Raw genomic sequence first — 21,164 nt, forward strand, 5'->3', positions numbered from 1 at the left:
CACACACAAAGAGACTGATGGTGATGACACACAAACAGACCGAGGGAAAAAATAGTCACACAAAGGGGCTGGGAGGAGTTAGAGATGCACAAAAGGGCTGGGGGAGTAAGAAACACACAGAGGGGCTTGTGGGGAAGTAAAAGACACACAAAGAGGCTAGGGGGAAGTGAGAGACACACAAAGGAGCTGGGGGCAGTAAGAAACAAACAAATTAACTGGTAGATAAGTAACAGACACACAAAGGGGATGGGGGGAAGTAAGAGATACATAAATGGGAGTTATAAAAGACACATAAGGGAGTGTAAGACACACAAAAAGGGTGATAGGATACAGTAAAGAGGGTGTAAGACTCACAAAGAGGTAAAAGGGGCTAAGGAATTCAAAAAGGCTAAGGGGGGGGGCGGGGCCGGACCGCCGAGCTGGACGGTCGCAAGGGAGACCAGCTCCTGCAACTTAAGTCCAGATAAGCCTAAAAAGACAAGATTACTGACGAAAAACCAACCGGCAACGGTGACCCTCAGTGGGTAGAGGGCTCTGGATCCAGGGTGAGGCTGGCTCTAAGGGCTTCAGTCCCCTGGAGGAAGATTCCTCACTGACATTTTCGAGGCCTACTCCGGCGGTGACCGGACGGCCGCTGCCCCGCTATCCTGCCAAACAGCGCTAAACCATATGTCAGCCCGCGGGGAACCGGCTCCGTACCCCCCCCTTTGGACCGGGGGGGTGATCCCGGTCCCCACCCTCAAGACCGAACCACCGCGAAGCAACTCCGGTGCAACAACAGGGCCACCAAGACCCGTAAGCCAGGCACCAAAATCAAGATGGCGGAGGCCATGCGAGATGGCGCCGAAACCAGAGCCCCTACAAGCTACACACCTGCACTGGCAGAAACCGTTAACAATAGAGGCACAGATCCTAACTGCAGCCATCCGCCTGCACCCTCAGACCTCATCAAACTACCCACCTCCACCACGACTGAACTCACAGAGGCATCCCGCGGGGTCCCGGCGCTTCCTTCATCCTCCGGGCAGGGTCACAAGACGGCTCACAGATACATCGGCTGCTCGCAGCCTCTAACTCATCACGAGGGGAAGCAGAACACTCACCTACACCCCTGCTGGGGAGGATACCCCCTCTGGTGGTAAGCATACGGCAGAGAGCTCGCCCAACACCCAGCAACTGGCAGCAAACCGGGCACCCTGGCACAACAACTATGTGGTGGCTGAAGGGGCTACCTTTCACTCATTTCCAGAGGGACATTATATTCTGTCTCCAGCGCTCTCACCCGCTAGACCCCTGTGCCTCTATCGATTGGGAGAACGGTTCCCTGGTGGTATGTCTACCCCTAAGCTGACTTATAAATCGATCTATAATCCTGAGCACTCACCATGTCAGGTTAATTAGTCTGTCAAGATTGTTTTCGGTTTAATTACCATTACAAGAGAATGAGCATACTAGCACCTGTATACCATAATACTAAAAAAAAAGCTTAGTGTAACTCGTGTGTTTCACCTATGACTCAATACACTAACTAACGTCAAGCTACTGTTACTACACAACAGAAAAATCAATATTGCTAAACCAGCATGTACCCAGCTTGATTCTGCTATTATTACCATATAAAATATGTGCGTACCTTCTGAATGCTATATAACAGTTCACACTCTTATATGTTCACATTGTCTATGTATGCTGTTGTGGCATTACTGTCATATGATTGTAACTCATGCACAACAAAAATAAAGAATTAAAAAAAAAAAAAAAAGGCTAAAGGGGGTAACACTACCAGTTAGAGTATGAAACCTGGTAGAAAGCAGAGTCTAGATTCACATTCTAAATATTCCTATTATGCATCTGTAACCTGGAAGGAGCGGATATTTCAGAAATATAATTGAATAGGAAAAAAATCCGACACCTCATAAAATTGAAAAGAAACAGAAATTTGTGTGAGGCTCCTCTGAATACTTTATTTATTCCCCTTCAAGCATCTAGTATCACTTTTCACTAAAGTCTCTCTACACCTTACACTGGTCGTCTTGTCTGATGAGATACTGCAATGTCAGATTACGAACGATCTAGACACCAGTATCACATGATGAATCATTAAATGCATGTAGATCTATACTGAACTGATGATCCTTCCAAATAGTAGACATGCAAAACAAGTGAAAAAAAATATTAACAAGACCTCATTCAAACAGACTGCCTAACAAGGTATGGGCCAGGCTATTTATACTAATTTCACAGTTCTGTTTCCTGTACTTTCTGCTGTGAAGGACAGTGAAAACACTTCAAAGTCAATGTTGCCATGGGCTTTTATCTGGAAGTTATATTGTGTATCTATTATGCAGTACACTGATTGGCCAATTTGTACACCCTTTTGGTTCATCAAAATCGTTTTATCCAAAATAATTCCGTGGCCAAAATTCCCAAAATACTAAGATGCAAAAAGGATGAATCCCGAATTGAGCAAAACCTTTTTTTGCGTCTAAATCGATTTAGCCTAATAAAGTACTTTTGCTGTGAACAAGTCTAATATAAATGATTTCCATGTGTCTGCTTATTTCTTTGCATTCAAGACAATCATTCCCCTTAGTGTATTGCAATACTTGAAGATCTTTTATAAAACGTGGGAATTCATAGACTTTGAGGCTCTGTCATTTCACCTATTATCACTAACCCTATGACTATAGTGTTGTACATGAAGTATTTGTCAAAACTAATATTTGTGCGGGTTTAGTTTCTCTTCCAAATATTTTCTTTCCCCTTTTATCTCCCTGTCTCCCTGGTTCTCATGGGAACAAAACTGTGGCCAGGACTCTGAGTGCTAGGAGAACTTGAAGCTTCCCCATCTTGCCCTAGTACCATGAGAGTGCTAGACCTGTGCCACTGTCTCCTTGTCTTTGACCAAGATGGACCAAAAATCCACTGCATTACAGCAGATAACATGAGAGGGAGGATAGACTTGTACTCCCACACTAGAGATGGAGATCTTGGATCAGTTACCAAGGTTCAGACTAGGGTGGTGGAGTTAGCAGTAGAGGAAGAGATTAGAAAATATACATAGAGCTTTTCTTAAAAATCTAGATCCTTCTCTTGGGTCGTACCACAATCAGCACCATATTTATTTTTCAATCAATGCCCATTACTTTTTACATATCATTCATCTTATATTGTCTATCTACTTGCCTATTGATGGTCTCATATATGTTCCTCTATTTGTTTTGATAATTATTTAAACTTGTTATATGTTGTTATTAACATGTTTGTACATAACCAGAGGCAGTGATATACTGGTAGACGTAAACATCACAAGTTCTAAGTGGTTTCATCTAGGTCCCTTGGCTGGTAGGCATGTAATGTTCCAAAAGGAATGCCTGGACCATCATTGCTTCAGTCTTGTTGCACTACTCTGAATAAAATTACAAAATGAATCATGTCTGCTATCTGGACCTACCTCGCTGAGAAACAATCCAGGAAACTCCTTCTTGGTTTAACAAGGACCATTGACATAATAGTATGTTATAACAAATCAGCCTTTGATGTTCATATATCAAATGGAATGTCCATATATGTATGTATAGAGTTGCAAATGCAAAATAAGCAGTACATACAATATTAGCACAGGACTTTATGGACAATTTTATGATGGTTACGGGGTTAAAGGTCACCACAGAATAACTGTAAAGGTAAATTACAAGCACCATAACAAGTTTTTGTCTCTTTGTCAAAAGTAGTGGAGGCGATAGGCGGCAACAAGTCAACGTGCCAAAATACTTCTGACACCATAACCTCTACGGTAATGCATTCCAATTTTCCGCATTTCTGTGTCCTTTGCTCCACATACATCTTATCAATAGAGTTTGTCCTCTCTCTTTTACCTCCAAAAGTATCAACTGTCTTTTGTAAAGATGGGTTATACCTACTGTCTGTGGCTCCCCTCTATGGTGCTTCAACAGTTTCCCTGATGATAGTGTGATGGTTCATGAATCACATAAGCATGAATCATTTACTCAGGTTTACCAAATTTGTGGCTATCCATAGGCTATCCATGTCTGTCCATATAGCTGCCTGAAGTGGACAGGGCAACCTTGAGATGGATTGAGCTAGATACCAATCAGCCAGAAATAAAAAGCTATTTCTACCCAAACACTGGCCATCAGGGTTTCAAGTAAAAACCGGAGAGACATTAAATTTACCCAAAGGCAAATGCAGAGTGATAGAGGTTGTATATGTAAAAACCTATTAGCAGAGCAGGGAAGGTGAAGATATGTGAAAGTGTGGGTGGGAAACCTGCCATATTCTGATCTTGTTCTAGAACATATCTAGAACAGGTATCTATATCAATGTCATGACAGGTTAAATAATAAATTAAATCGGTTAATATGGTCTCTGGAGGGCTAAGACCTCACAGATGCATCTTTCTCTGACAAATTTGGCCAATACCATTGAATTGGTCTACTAAGCATTTTAGAATATTACTAAAAGCCTGTGATAATCATCTCAGTAGCACGTAATAAAGGGTAGTACATGGCTCCTGTTTCTACTGAAGAAAAGCACTTGAAAATAATGTTTCTGGAGACAGATATAAAAAGGCTAGTAACATTTTTGTTGCCAAGCAGATACTGGGCGAGTAGCTAGCGATATGTTAGGCTATTCCTGTCCTTATCTGTTGTGGAAACAAGTTAAATCCTGATATATTTTACAGGACTCCATTGTTAACACAGGATTACTCAAAAATGCATTTAGGATTCTTTACTTGTATATTATCTTGAGAACAAGCACAGTATTCAGAGTAGCTTATTTAACAACACCTTTCATGCACAAAGTGTAAAAGAAATTCATTCTAGATGTCATACCGTGGAAAAAACGCAAAGTTGTAATAGCACGTCTTGCTGTTCAAGTAGGAAACATTATCCTTAAAATGGTATATTTACTCAGTCAAAAATGCACATTGCAAATATTTAAGGTTTCTAATTATTTCTAATTAATATCCTTAAAATGGTATATTACTCAGTCAAAAAAGCAAATTGAAAATATTTAAGCTGTCTAATTCATTCCCAATTTCTTTGCCCTTAAAGGGACACTCCAGGCACCCAGACCACTTCTGCCCATTGGAGTGGTCTGGGTGCCAACTCCCACTACCCTTAACCCTGCAACTGTAAATATTGCAGTTTTCATATTGCAGGTTTAACTCCTCCTCTAGTGGCTTTCTACCAGGAAGCCATCACTTCCTCCCAGCTGACAGAGCGCCGCGCGGGAGGAGAGGAGGGAGTCAGAGTGGATGCTCTGACTCCCATCAGCATTAGGCAGCCACTGGGAAGTCACTATTTTTTTTAACAGTTTGTGTGTGTGTGTCTGTATGTCTGTGTGTGTCTGTGTGTGTCCCTCTGTGTTTGTGCCTGTATGTCTGTGTGTCTGTATGTCTGTATGTGTCTGTATGTGTGTCTGTATGCCTGTGTGTGTGTGTGTATGTGCATCTCTTTGTCTGCGTGGGTGTCTGCATGTGTGTCTGAATGTGTATCTTTGTCTCTATGTGTATCGGTGTCTGCATGTGTGTCTCTATGTGTATCTGTTTGTATGTGTTTGTATGTGTATCTGTTTGTCTGCATGTGTATCTGCATGTGTGTCAGTGTGTGCCCTATGTATCTGTATGTGTGTCCCTGTTTGTATCTGTAGAAGTGTCATTCTGTTTATCTGAATATCTGTCATTCTGTGTGTCTGTGTATTAGCATGTGTATCCGTGTATGTATCTGTATGTGTTATACAAATGGAGGGGTGGCGGGGCAGGGGGAGGGGAGATGAATGGGGGGGAGGGCCCAGGGCACTTTTTACTCTGGGGCCCTGTGGTTTCTAGTTACGCCTCTGGTCACCAGCGCATGCACATTAGGTCTCCCCCTGCTGATATCAGCAAAGGTGAACCCAAGCCAACGCCGAGGGACATCGACGTTGGACTGACATAAGTGACAGAAGAGGTTTTTAACCCGTTCTATGCCACAAGAGGGGGGAAGGGCACGATTAGGGGGGAGCTATAGTGCCAGGAATACAACTTTGTTTTCCTGACACTATTGTTTCCCTTTAACCATCAGTTTTCAGAGCACATTGATAAATATTTCCTTATGTTTTTTTTTTTTTTTTACTTTTACAGGCTTTCTGTTTTAACATATTTTACCATCCAGAAGAGCCTCTATTTATATCTACACACAAAATCAAAGGGATTTCCTGTAAATGTATTCAGCTATTTATATATGTTGAAATCCCAGAGCAGGATTTCAGCTCAATTTCATGTGAGTCTTCCACCAGCACAGAGCAATGGGGCTGTATACCTTCTGTATAAAGCACTGTGCAAAGTATTATGTTTATCTTTTTTTTATTATAGTTTTCAGGGCTCAAAATTCCCAATTGTCCACTAACCATTTGCAAGTAAAAATTCCGTACTGACCAGTAGAAATTTACCCAATATTGCAGTTAGTATAACATTTAGTTCTCATTCTGACAGTTTTCAGAATCTGTATTACAGTGAATGGAAATTTGAATATGTGCATTAATTATTAAATAGGTACAAGTGAACTGAATGGTTACAAATTACCACCAGTGACAATAGTGGACTACAATTTCAGTTTGATTAATCATATATTATAGTTTTTTTTTGTGTGTTAAATAATATAGCAGTTATTCCCTTTCATCGATATATTCATGAGTACGTTTAATTATTTGATGCTGATTTTCCATCAAACGAAAGAAAACACTGCACAGCTTAAAGCAGGCTTTTTGCAAAGGTCAATTAAATCTCTTGAATTCCGAGCTGGAAAATGAAATTAAATACCTGTCTGTAGCTTTAAAGATATACATGGCACATGAAATGGGAACATAATTAGGGCCCGGTTGACTTAAAGTATCTTGGCGGAGGCAAGAGGGATTCCGTCATACTTTGTCCAAACTATGCTACTAACACTTCAATGTTTTCAGAAAGAAATAAAGTTATTTATATTAAAGGAAATGAATGGGTTGATATTGAGTGTATGTACTTAGCATACATTCCAATCCCGCCATCCTTATATGTATGAACCATGTGTATGGTTAATTGTGTTCCTGTCCATCAGCATACCAGGCACATTTGGCACAAGTGGGATCTTAAATGACCCTGCTCTTACCTGAAGGTAATAAAGCTTTCTTTGTATCAAATCAGCATTTAAACGTAACCAGCTGAATCAGATTCATATGTGGGCCACCCAATGGAGAATTTGGACAGCTAAGTGTTGCATAAACAGTACAAACACAAATAGAACAGCATCACTGTAACGGACAGCCTTGGGTTCCACAGCTGGGTCTGTCAGTAATAATAAAGAGATTCATGGTTACAGGATTCTCAACTTGCATGTTGCTAGAACTTAGTACACTATACCAATGGCCACCTGCAAACAGTGTCAGAAATACTAAACTGGAATAACAGAGAACAGACACCGAACGAACATTCCCAGCACCATAACTACTACAGTAAAATTATGTGCAGTACTGTGCTGTTTCAGGCTGATGGTCAGTAAGGAGTCAGAGCTTTGCCGTGATAACTCCAGAGAGCAATGCACATGGTCTGCACCAACTGGAGGTGCAGACTGCAAGCTCCCTAGGTCCCTCAAAGTGGACCCTCCTCACATTTACCCAATGGCAAGGATACTGGAATCAAAGACAGTTGGTTTGATGGGCACTCAATCAGACTAGCACCCAGTGGAGGTTGCTCTCCTCTTTTCCCCCTCGCTATGCATGTGTGAATAGAATGATATCATGTTATACATTCATTATCAACTTATGGAGTAATACATTCAAATGAGAATGACAAGTGTCAAGGAATATAATTTACACAAGGTTGCAGGAGGGAGGAAAATGGCTAAACACAGAATATCTGTTAAACACTTCATCTGATACTTAAGGCATACAGTGTATAAGTTCATGGAACATGTCCATTAGAAAACTCAGTAGAAGCACATTTGTTCCCACCATGGTCTTATTGACATTTCATCGCCCTCCTTGGGATGCTAAGTATGACAATTCACTGACATTTTGACAGAGTCAGAACAAGTGTAAATATATGAGCCAGGAACAATACTGGCCATTCTATCATCAATTTCATGGAATATATGAGGCTGTGAGATTTTCCAAACATTCCGAGCAGACTATTTACACTTTATACATTTTCCCTACCAAGCGTGGCAGCTGCTATGCGGGATGCCAAGCTCTGACTTTCCCCACGTTGGTTGGACCTAGTTATGATGCCAGTTTTTTGACCCCACAATCCTATTTAGGTTGTGCATCTCACCACCACAACGGTTATAAAAGGACTCACATTTTGCAGTGTAAGATACTTTTATTGACATCAATGTGACTTATGCATAGGAGACATGTGAAAATTCTGGTATTTAATGTAGACCCCCGTCTTTCACTCACGGTGGCCAAAAAGGTATTTTCCAGCTGTTTCGCTTATATGCTTCTGGTGATCATTTACATGGGGGGAAATTTTCCACAAGCAGCCACCTTCTGCCATAAAAGTAACTGAAGTATAAATGGTGCTCTGAAGCAATCTTGCAATGTCTAATAGGATCTTATGTTAGACATAGCTTTTGGACTGAATTTATCCATTTTCTATACTCCAAATTTTCCAACTTTATTCTAGTTTTCAAGAATGGAACTCACTCTTGTGGCAATTATATCCTGCAGCAAAATCTTGTTTTTATGGGTAGACTTGTATCACTTGTATTCAATGTGCAGTGTGTGAGTATATCTCAGCCAACCAACTGCTTTCCCATAGGAAAGCATTGGGAGGCTATTACGCATCCGTGGCAAAACACTGCACTGCACCAATCAGCATCTCCTCATCAAGAATCAATAAATTTCTATGAGGAGTGTTTAGCATGAATGCCAGTGCTGCACGTTGTGCAACACTGGATTACAAAGCACCTCTGGTGGCCGTCTGATGAGTGGCCACTAGAGGTATTCCTAGGCCAGTGTAGTCTAAGAAATGAGCCTGTGAAGCTCTCCTGTTGGTTTCAATGGGTATTCATATCAGCAGCCAGACTCAGGGATATCTTTCCAACCTATATTACTGGTGAGATTCCCTGATTTAAAGGGACACTATAGGCCTCCAGACCACTTCAGCTCATTGAAATGTTCATGGTGCAGTGTCACTATTGCACATAGTGCTGCAATGTTAAACACTGAAGTTCCAGAGAAACTGCAATGTTTACATTGAAGCAGTAAGTGTGCCTCCAGTAGCTGTCTCCCAGACAGCCACTTGAGGTGCTTCCTGGATCCTAATGGACCTTTGGTCCGGTAACTGATGCTGGCTGTCCTCATGCTCTGCAGATGTTTTCCAGTAGGAAAGCACTAATTTTTATTAGTATTAATTTTTATTAGTATTATTTTTTAAAATGCAAAATGTCTTTTAAAATATACATATTCTACATATAATAACTTCTAAACTTCAAAACCACACTTCCATTCACTCAATATATGTACCCAAATGAATATGATTATTAGTTACTTGGCAGTGTATATAAATGCGTTTGATACTCCCTTTATCTCTTTCCCTTTTCCAAAATGGACGTCTACATCTTACCTGAGGGGAAATTACATAAAGGGGACTATGGAAACAGCTGAGATATTAGCTGACGAAACCAGAAGTGACGCGTCGCAAATCCTGTCGCGTCATTTCCGGTAGACTCGATTGAAGACATACATCATCAAAAACCGCCGGAAAGTGATCTCACTTCCGGCGGGACAGTAAATTCAGGAAGGGCATCTTGCCCATAGAGCCCATTGATTGGAGGATATGAACCATGTGACCGTAATGGATTCAATCAATATGGGTATTTAAATGGACCCTGGAACCTGGAAGATATCACAGCCAACTGAAGAAGCTCACACAGCGAAACGCGTTTTGGCATTTAAGGACTGATAAGTTCTCTTTTATTTGTTTTTCTATGTATGCAAAACTCTGTTTTTGTTTTTAATGTTGAATAAACAGTGGAATGTTACCAGTATCTGGCAGTAAGTCCCGTTCCAGGTTCCAGTTAGAGGAGTGTCACCCCACAATTTGATACCAGGCATTCATACCTGAGAGCCAAGGCACACATTGGCTGTAAATAAGATGAGAGTCCCCATTTTAAGTGATTTTAGGTCTATGATACACCCAGACATACTGCACCATAATCTTTTGTCTTGTTTATTTTGAGATCCTCATCTATCCAAGAAGGTGGGGTGCTGCCTTAAAAGCACATCTGCATTGTCATTGAGCCTTATCCTCAGGCTCTGGAGATTGTGAGTGTGTCTAGTTATATCTATTTTACACTTAGCTCCTTAAAAGTACCATCTGCACTAGATTTGTTCTGTTTTATTTTTTTTTTTTATTTTTTTTTTGCATATTACCCCACATAAATAATATATAAAACTTCTTAGTAAGGGGCAAGCAAACATTTGATTATTCTAGCGCTCCACCCACTGATGAAAAAGTTCTGCTTGATAATCATTTTCTGCTATATGTTTATGGTGAGGGAAAGAAGGTATCCCCTTATGGGTGTTTTTAGAGCAGCTACCAATCACATTACCCCGAAAGTGCTATTTTGCACACTAAACTCACAAGTGAGTTATCTTTTGTTTCCTATTAACAATATATTTGACCATTTTTATTTATCTATTTTATTACATCTACTCTATGTGAAAAAAAGTACTTTTGGTTTTATAGTACCATTTCAGACCCTGCGTGAAATATTGAAAAATAAAGTACACTGTATACTGTAGCGTTTCATTACCCCCAATTGTTGTACATTTATGTAACTAAATGTATAAGGTTGTCTGAAAAGCTATCAATACACAAGATTACTGTATTATTATTTGTTGATGTGCCAGCTATTCATCACTTATATTCGAATAAATGTTATGCAAATATTTTGAAAACAACAAGAGTTTGGTAGTAAGAGGTTAAAGCATCAGCCCTGCACACCATGTCCTTGTGATATATAAATTGACAGAATATTTCAACTAGTACATATCTTAACAGAACATGGCCCCTTGCGTACAATGTCTACAGTTTAAAATTTCTGATCACCTTTGAAATACAAATTCAATCTACAGTCAAGTGGAGAACTAGAGCAAACAGGGGAGGAAGTCCCAATCCGTGTGTCGGAATCCCTATACAACCCTGATCAACCATCTGAGTTTTTTAAAGAGCTAATATCTAAATAAAATATTCAGGAACAGGCTACGGCTCTAATTAAGGGTCCAAAATCCATGGAATGTGGGATAAGTATGGTTAGTAGTAGCAGAAATATTCCAGCTGTTGTGCAAATTTTTGTGACTTAGCTATTATTTGTATTCATTAGTTTGGGATCCCTTACTCCCTGATAGAGCAAGCCTATAATGGATCAGGAACTATGTCAAGAAAGAGAATTAAGCTCATTACAAGCGCTATCGTAAACTGAAAATGCCCAACCTTGACTCTAATTCTCCATCCATCTACCGCCCTATCTTGCTACTGCCGTTTGTCTCCAAGATCCTTGAGCGAGTTGTGTATGCGAGTTTGACAGCCTTCTTCGAATCCAACTCTCTGCTTGACCCGCATCAATTTGGATTCCTCTTTGTTGAAACGGCTGTGACCAAAGTATACAATGATCTTATCACTGCTAAATCCCATGGCCACTATTCTAATTCTCCTTGACCTTTCTGCTGCTTTTGACACTGTTGATCATCAACAGCTTCTTTTCATCCTCCGTAATCTCGGTCTACGAGATACCGCTCTCTCATGGTGCTCTTCCTTCCTCTCCCAGCGCTCATTCAGTGTTTCTTTCTCTGGCTCTGCCTCTTCTCCCCAATCCCTCTCTGTTGGTGTTCCCCAAGGGTCTGTTCTTGGTTCCCTATTGTTCTCAATCTACACTGCCTCCCTTGGTAAACTCATCTGCCTCTATACTATTTCCAACTAGATGGCTGTTTATTTCCTTAAACTGAACCTGTCCAAAACAGAACTTCTGGTCTTCCCTCCCTCAACTGTTGCTACTCCCTTGTCTGTGTCCCTCCAAGTCAATGGTGCTACCATCTGCTCTACCTCTAAAGTTCGCTGCCTAGGTGTTTCTTTGACTCTAAACTCTCACCCAGTCTCCACTCCTTCAAAATATCATTGAAAACTTACTTCTTTAGGAAAGCATATCAATTGAATTGTGAACAGCTTTCCCTCCCTGCACCCTGATTCCTCCTCTGAAACTGTCATCAAAACAAAGGGAAACTATTTATTAGGATGTAATAGTTTTGGTGTTGAGTGTGTTCCTTCCAGAATAGCTGATAGACCCAGGAAATCTGCTTTACAGAGGCTTAGTAAGTGGTGCCTACACCTAAAAGCTTAAGAGGTTTTGGTACAGTGATTGAAACACGTTGGGCTTTGCACTTTGATGGACTCACTCCATTCTGAAATCTTGATTAAAACCTCTAATAAGGAACAGACATTGGGCAAAGTGTACTGAAACGTACACAAACAAAAATGTTCTTTATTCTTCCTCCAACTGTAAGATCCCTGATATCTGGGGATATTCTAATATCTTCTGCCAATGGATTGATTGCCAGAGCAAAAAAGATGAGGATGTGAAGAAAATAGACTGAGTTCGGTATTTTCTTCTGTGTTCGTGCTTTTCTGCACCATTTCGTTCATTTTGGATTTATTGGTTCGGCAGTTTAAAACTACCGAACACCGACCACCCTCCTGGCTCATTAACTTCAAAAGAACCGTCTATTAAGCGCTCTCTGGGCAGCCACCATTCGTATAGCCAAATGCCACGTGGAACAGAAAACGTCGGCCATCTTGTTTGCATGAAAGGAGGCAGCGGGACTTGGTCGTCGAGTATCTGGAACTAAAATCGGACACTCGACCTCCCGAACCACCGCTGAAACTACCGAATGCCTGCTTCCTTTAGTTGCTGAACAGCCAGGAAAGCGCCATTCGGTAGTTTGGTTCATACGAACAAGGGGAGCAATCGCTCCTATGAGCCAGGACTATCCATTCGGGACTTTATTCGTTTTTATGCCATTTACTGAATTGACAGAACGCACACGCTGAATTCGTGGAACTGTTATGGACAGGAGCCTTGTGTGTGGTCGGTAACTTATGACTTCCATACTTTTTGAGAATTTGTGGGGATACCTTGTGTGTAAAGGGGTGTTCTAATTTTTGGGAAAATTGTGTGCCCTCTGCCTGGAGATAATTGAGTTATTCCTTAACTTATCTCAATATCTCCCAGGCATAGAGAGGGCGGGTGTTACTGTAAATCTGTATGCTGATTGGTTATTGTCTTTGCTTACTGTGGGAGGTCCTCTTGCAGGAGGATTCTCATAAAAGCCAGTGTGGCCTCAATAAAAATCATTCCTGTTACACCCTTCATGAAGTCTAGGCTCATGCTTGGGGAATATTCTGCTTACTGGGGAGAATCGTCTTGGAAGCTGCATTCATCTACACTATTCCTCTATCTCCTAACTGCAGTTATAATAATTTATGCTCAGCTATTGGGAAAGGAATAGAAGACGGCAGTACCATAACCACTGCAGGTCTTAACAGAGGAGTTCATCAGTGAATCTAAAATATTGATGAGATTTGCATGATGGCTCAAATTTACAATTGATTTCATTACCCAGAATTTGTCAGGTAGATGGGCACAAGATGGTAGACAGTAGCCACCTCTTTGACCTGTTACTCCCTCTGATGTTACCTTCACTTAACACCTTGATATCTTCATCCATTTAAATACCCGCTACTCTGTGTTTTCACTATCTTTCTTTCTTTACTAGAAATCTGTTCCTATAATATGCAGGACATATAGTTCAGGTAATATATTATTATTATTTGCATTTTTTTTTTTTTTTAAGACACAAAGAGCAAAGACATCCAGCATAATTTCACAGGCTTAGACTATGTGAAACTGCAGGAATGGGGCATACCTAGAACTCTGACTGTGGTTAAAAATGGGGCCACCCGTAGACTCACCTCCCTGAACGAAGCTGCAATATTTCTGCAAGCCCTGGAACTCCCACCGCCATTGGTGGCTTTTGCGTAAACCCCCAAACAACACACGTGGGATCTCACAAAGACTGTCCCATTTACACCACGAAAAGGAGCAAGGCTAGTGGCACTTACCTGAAACACGTCCCAATAAAGTGGAATTTCCAACATTATGCCACTTTCTTAAACAAATGTGTTCGTTGTGTTGTGTTCTCAATGTTTTGCAGTTAAGTGTGTTTTTCTTGATTTTTTTTACTTTTATTTTATTTCTTTACCTCACTTAGTTATGCTATGTTACACCGTAAGACATACATACATAACAACATTGGCCCCCTCGCTCTGAAGAGCAGCTTGCTTCATGCCTTAAGCACTATTAGCCCCTTCCGCTCATAACACCCCTGCCCCCCCCTTGGCTCCCTTAGGTTAGGGGCCGCACTACAGGAGTTAACACACATGGATACCGGACGAAGGCTTTATTTTTTAAAGCAGTAACTTCCACATGGGATCCAACTACACTATACGAAAGTACAGCTGACACGGAATCTGCCCCAGACGTTATGCCAATAGCCGTAACCCCACACATGCTGTATAGATACCTGTGAACCTATGTGGTTCAACGCGACTCATTACACACACTCAGGTTGTAATACACCAGTTAGGTGTGCAAGTTACTCAGATTATGCCTAATCTAGCTTGTTTTTCTTTACTGCACATAGTAACGCAATATATGCTAACGGGTGGCACATTTTATTGCTTCTAGGTATGTGTACAGATAGCCTGTTACCTAATTTACCTAAGAAACAAAATGTAGACAAATGGGCCGGCCTGGCAACCTATTCGCTCATCTTTAACTTTTATGTGCTCCTGTCTCATAAGCTTGATTCATAAGCATGTTATTTAACTAGTTTTCATATTACCACTCACATGTCTAGGTAGTCCACATTGACCACATAATCTGTTTCAATATACGCCTCAAACATGTTAGACTAGCCTGTAATCTTGCTACTTATTTAAAAAATGTGTGCAGTAATATCATATGCCTTATATTTATTAATGTATGTACCGTACAATCCTTGTCACTGCTGTTGGGGCATTGCAAGAGTATGTGTTAAACAATTGCACCACAAAAATAAAGAAAAAAAAAAGGTACAGAGGCAAGGGGAGGGGGGTGGTTTTCAAAGTTGGGCCTTACTGACCCTCATCGGTGGTGGAAGGGTTTTGTTAGTTGTCAAAATCATGGTAAACATAAACAGGCATTAACCAATAAGGCAAGCAATTTTAATATAAAACAGTATGCTTTTTCAGGTTGCGACTGTAGCATGCCTGTCCGCTGGGACAAAAGGGGTGATTTTCGCCGTGTCCTATGTATGTGGCGGCTTTGGGGCGCCTCGTGTGCCAGCCCTGGCCAGAGAGTCCTGCAGGAGGCCCAGGGTTGCTTGCAGGCAGCCGCCTCATTCAGATCTTGAACGTCATGGGCAACATCGCCTTGCATGACCTGTAGTTTCTCTGTTTTGGAGTGTTGCCATGAAGGGTTGCAGGAAGTTTCTCCATTTAAGTGTTTCCCCTGAGAGGTTAGTGTAAAATGTCAATGACATATTCTCAAACCAATAAGCGCCACCAGTACTGCCGTCTTATCCCTGTTGTAGGTATGTCGTACCACTCTGTTGCCAGTGGCGGGCTCCAGTGCTCTCCGGGGCTTTGGAATTTAGAAGGTCCCATCTATGTGGATGCTTTTGGCCTGTTTGGGAGTCAGCAAGGCACAGAACAATGTGTGGGGTTCCGCCGCTGGTAGTTTGTCGGGTACACCTCGTACCTTGATATTGTTGCGGTGCTGTGTATCTTCTAGAGGGGCAAACTGCTGCTCAAAGATTAGTTGTTGCCTTTTAAGACACCGCACTTCGTTTCCAGTGAGGTGAGCTGTGTGGACTGCTGCGTGGCTGTTTCCACGGTCTCTATGCGGCTCACAAGACCCAAGAGGTCGGAGCGCAGAGAGGCCACGTCAGCCTGAAGAGTTTTCTGTAGGCTGGCAAGTAGTTCCTTCAGGGTGGCTGTGGTCACAGGCTGGGTGTCTGCACTCTGAGGCATTGCCTGGGTGTGATGTGGAGGTGGCATGAGAGTTGTCCCCCTGTCCAGCAACGATTCTCCCGAGGAGTCTGAGAAGTCATCATCCCCCCCCCCAACTGCAATTTTAACCCAATTTTTATTAGTATTAATTTTTAAAATGCAAAATGTCTTTTAAAATATACATATTCTACTTATAATAACTTCTAAACTTCAAAATCACACTTCCATTCACTCAATATATGTACCCAAATGAATATGATTATTAGTTACTTGGCAGTGTATATAAATGCATTTGATACTCCCTTACATAAAGGGGACTATGAAAACAGCTGGAACATTAGCTGATGAAACCGGAAGTGACGCATGGCAAATCCCGTTGCGTCACTTCCGGTAAACTCGATTGAAGACATACATCATCAAAAACTGCCGGAAAGTTATCTCACTTCCAACGGGAGAGTAAATTCAGGAAGGGCATCTTGCCCATAGCCCAAGGGTATGCTCTCCTCTCCCCGCCGCTGTCTGCCTCCCCCGCCCGTCAACCGTGCTAAACTTTGAGCGGTGTGTGCTGCTCTCATGCGGTTTCTAAGATTTGCCCAGAAGCGGCTGAATATTACCTCCAGGCGCTGTGCGGTGTCTTGGTAGATCAGCGTGAGCTGGGGTTGATTTGGCGCGGGCGGCGTATCACTATCCGCCATCTTAGGGGTGCCTCGTGGGCGCCGGCAGTGGTCTTTCTCCACCTCGCTTCTCGGTGTGGCTGGCGGCTCCGAACCCACTGTGCGGACCGGGATGACCCCCACCGGTCCAGAGGGGGGGGGGGGGGTAGGAGGTGAGTCGTGTGGAGGATTTCCCTTTCGATTCGCCCGCGAGGAGAGCGGCCGTCTCTCCCCGACGGGGCCTCGAGTAGGCCTCTTGGTGCTGGTGCCGGTTCTCGGCATGCAATTGTTGAATGGCTGGGATCATTCGATTTGCCCAGGTGCCCCCGGTTGTGCTGTCACCTTCCAAGCGTTGAATGAGCTGTTTTATTGGGGTTTCTGCCCCAAATCGTGCCATAATGCCCAGGAGCTCTAGTTCAGCACGTCCTTGCAGCCTGGAAGCCAGGCTCCGCCCCCGCCCATAGAGCCCATTAATTGGAGGATAAGAACCATGTGACCGGAATGGATTCAATCAATATGGGTATTTAAATGGACTCCGGAACCTGGAAGATATCACAGCCAACTGAAGAAGCTCACACAGCGAAACGCGTTTTGGCAATCTGTTTTTGTTCTTAATGTTGAATAAACAGTGGAATTTTACCAGTATTTGGCAGTAAGTCCTGTTCCAGGTTCCAGATAGGGGATTTAACACAATTTAACACCAGGCATTCATACTTGAGAGCCAAGGCACATATGGGCTGTCAATAAGGTGAGGGTCCCCATTTTAAGTGGTTTTGGGTCTATGATACATCCAGACATACTGGACCATAATCTTTTGTCTTGTTTATTTTTAGATCCTCATCTACCCAAATAGGTGGGGTCCTTAAAATCACATCTGCATTGTTAAAGAGCCTTATCCTCAGGCTCTGGAGATTGTGAGTGCGTCTAGTTATACCTATTTTACACTTAGCTCCTTAAAAGTACCATTTGCACTAGATGTGTTTTTTTTTTTTTTTTGCATATTACCCCACATCAAGAATATATAAAACTTCTTAGTAAGGGGTAAGCAGACATTTGATAATTCTAGCACTCCACCCACTGATTAAAAAATTCTGCTTGATAATCACTTTCTGCTATATTGCTAATAGGTATTTGTAAATGTATTTTAAAACTGCTATTATATTCTTTATCGCTTTCTGCATTGTTAATGTAATGCTAACAGTGTAATGGTAGATACCATTCACTTCTCCCCCTCACTGACTGCAGGAACGGTCGAACCCAACCCAGGGGTTGAGCTGACATTTTCAACACTTGCAGACATTGAACAAGCGACCAGTGACTTTTGTCAGAGAAATGTTCTCTTGTGCATGTTAATAATCTTTGAGTATGAATGAGAAGGGGGCTTTAGGAACTAAATTTTGTTCTTATTTTGTATATGAAAGTAAAAATATTTATACCAGATTCTGGAAGTACTGGGGTTAATAAGGCAGATACCTAGAGTAAACATAAGAGGGTTCCTGGGATACCCTGGCTAGATGTAAGATCTTACATGTAACAAAACAGCTCCTCCATAATGCCATCTGACATGAAGTATTTGTTTTCTTTCTCACTATATCTGATAAGATACTTACAAAAAATGTAAGTAGGACACTTTAATAGCAGGTATGTGAGTGGGGGTGTGGCTGGGGCTTTGCTGTTCTGAAAAATGTTAAGTGACTTACTAATAACAATTTACACAAGTAACATGCAATTCAGGACAAGAACAATGTTTCTTATTTCCACAGACTGAATTCTAACATTATATTTTGGGGATTTGGGCTGAATATTTTCAGAGAGAGTATTATCGCTTTTAATGCTAGAAAGCAAAAGTAATGTGCTTGACTTACCCCCCAAAACTCACTGGTTTCTGAGCTAATTCCTGTGTCCCTGTACTGTGATAAATAGAGATGCCCGTTGGCTGGCTGGGGTAAGCTGCCAACCTATCACAAGCTCCCTCTATGGATATCTGGAGATATATAGCGTTCCTTAGAACCTGGCAGAGCCACTGCTGTGGAGATGAGCTTTGGGATATGACTCTATTCTGCATTGCATGACAAGGATCTGCATGGCATTGCAAGGATGTTAGTATGAAAGGGTGTATGTATGTTTTTTTCATGTGTACAAACAACAAAGAAATGGTGATTTGGCGCTTAACCAAAACTACTACCCCCAGTGCCTAAAATCACTAAACGGCACTCAAAACACAGTGAAAGAGAACAGTATGAGGGGGTGCAGAGAAAATATACACAAATATGGTATACTTAGTTCGATGAATGAAAACACCTCCTGAATGTCCTACAATAAAAACATATACATAGTGTGATACTGTTTTAAAAGGAACATAAATAAATGGAGGGTAATGGGTCACTCACAGTATGCAGAGCCACATAGAGCTGGCTCTGACTTAGAAGGCAGATGAATAATAAGTTTTTTCATGTGTTTGCTATATATGTGTTGTGTGTTTTATGTGTTTATTGCATAAATATGTATAAAACAATACACAAACACATACAAAGAATATATACATTCATATAAGCATACACAAATGTGTGTGTCTCTGTGAAGGACTCTAACAGGGAGCAATGTGCAAATGGCCAGAGCACTTCCATCATGGGCAAGAAAACATTATCTGTAGCTGCCAGCAATTAAAGGGCAGTGGGCATCAGCAATGGTGGCGCTAAGAAGGTGCTAGTATGGGTGTTTCTGCTCTTTTGTCTCAGAGGAAAATCTCCATTAAGGAATACCGTATTTTTCGTTCCATAAGACGCACCACACCATAAGACGTACCTAGTTTTTAGAGGAGGAAGCCCAGAAAAAAAATATTCTGAACAAACTGTCCCATAGTGATTTTTAACACCCCCCCTCCCCTGTCCCATAGTGTTTCTTACCACCCACTTCCCTCCCCTGTCCCTTATGTTCCTTACCACCCACTCCCCTCTCCTGTCCCATAGTGATTTTTATCCCCCCTCCCCTGTCCCATAATGGTTACCACGGCAACGCTCAGATCTCGCGCGAGTGAACTCTAGCACCCTTACACACACAGCACCCTTACACACACAGCACCCTCAGACACACACAGCACCCAGACACACACAGCACCCAGACACACACAGCACCCTCAGACACACACAGCACCCAGACACACACCACACCCTCAGACACACACAGCACCTTCAGACACACACATTACCCTCAAAGACACACAAAGCACCTTCAGACACACAAAGCACTCTCCTTCACACAGACAGCACCATTACTCACACAGCACTCTCACTCACACACAGCACCCTCAGACGCACACAGCACCCTCAGACAGACACAGCAACCCCAGACACACAGCACCCTCACTCACACACAGCACACTCCCACACACATACAGCACACACACACACACACACACACACACATATATATATATATATATATATATATATATATATATTCTATAAAATAACCCTCAGTGAGTTAACAAAGAAAATTAGAAACCTAGAATGTGACGGCAGATAAAAACACCCTCACACACAGCACCCGTCTTACACACACACACTGCGACCCTCACACATACAATAGTCCAAATATATATATATAATATATATATATATATTAATACACACACACACTACAGCACCCCTCACACTGCACCACTACACACATTACGCTCCAGATACATGCTAGATCCCTTACCCTATATGCACTCTTAATCCTCTACACACACACACACACATACACACATACACTCTCCTATACACAGTCTGGGTCCTTTACACACTAGATCTGCTACACACACACACTGCACCACCTACACACACTACATTCCTTGTGAGCAAACACATACAACATTCTCTAAACACACCCTCTCTACAACCCCCACACACACTATGTCACCTATACACATACACTACAGCCCGTATGCACACACTCGCTACATCCCCTATAACACTATGCCCCCTATACACACACTCTCTACAGCCGCTAGCCACACATATTACACCACAAACACAAATTAAATTGACCTATTTACACAATACCACACCACACTCTACACACGCAATCCCACAAGCAGGCTCCAAACACATGCACCATACACTTTCCTGGCCCTTTTGTCCTCTGGTATCCCACTTGTGGAGACACCAGAGACAATTTAAAAGGAAACACAGTGCATGCATGTTATTAAATTTGCTTGAGCTGCGCAGAACAAATACAGGGCCTTTTTCTAATGCTAAAGCTCTTCATTAGTGATGACAAAACACACCCTCTCTGGCCCGCCCCCTTTCTAGGGTGCCACTCTGATTGAAAAATGCCTTGTCCAATAGTGTTCTTTAACCCCCCACCCCTAGTCCAATAGTGTTCTCCCCCCTTGTCCAATAGTGTTGTTTAACCCCCCTCCCCTTGTCCTATAGTGT

The sequence above is a fragment of the Pelobates fuscus genome, chromosome 3 (genome assembly GCF_036172605.1).
Source record: "Pelobates fuscus isolate aPelFus1 chromosome 3, aPelFus1.pri, whole genome shotgun sequence".
Classification (NCBI taxonomy): domain Eukaryota; kingdom Metazoa; phylum Chordata; class Amphibia; order Anura; family Pelobatidae; genus Pelobates; species Pelobates fuscus.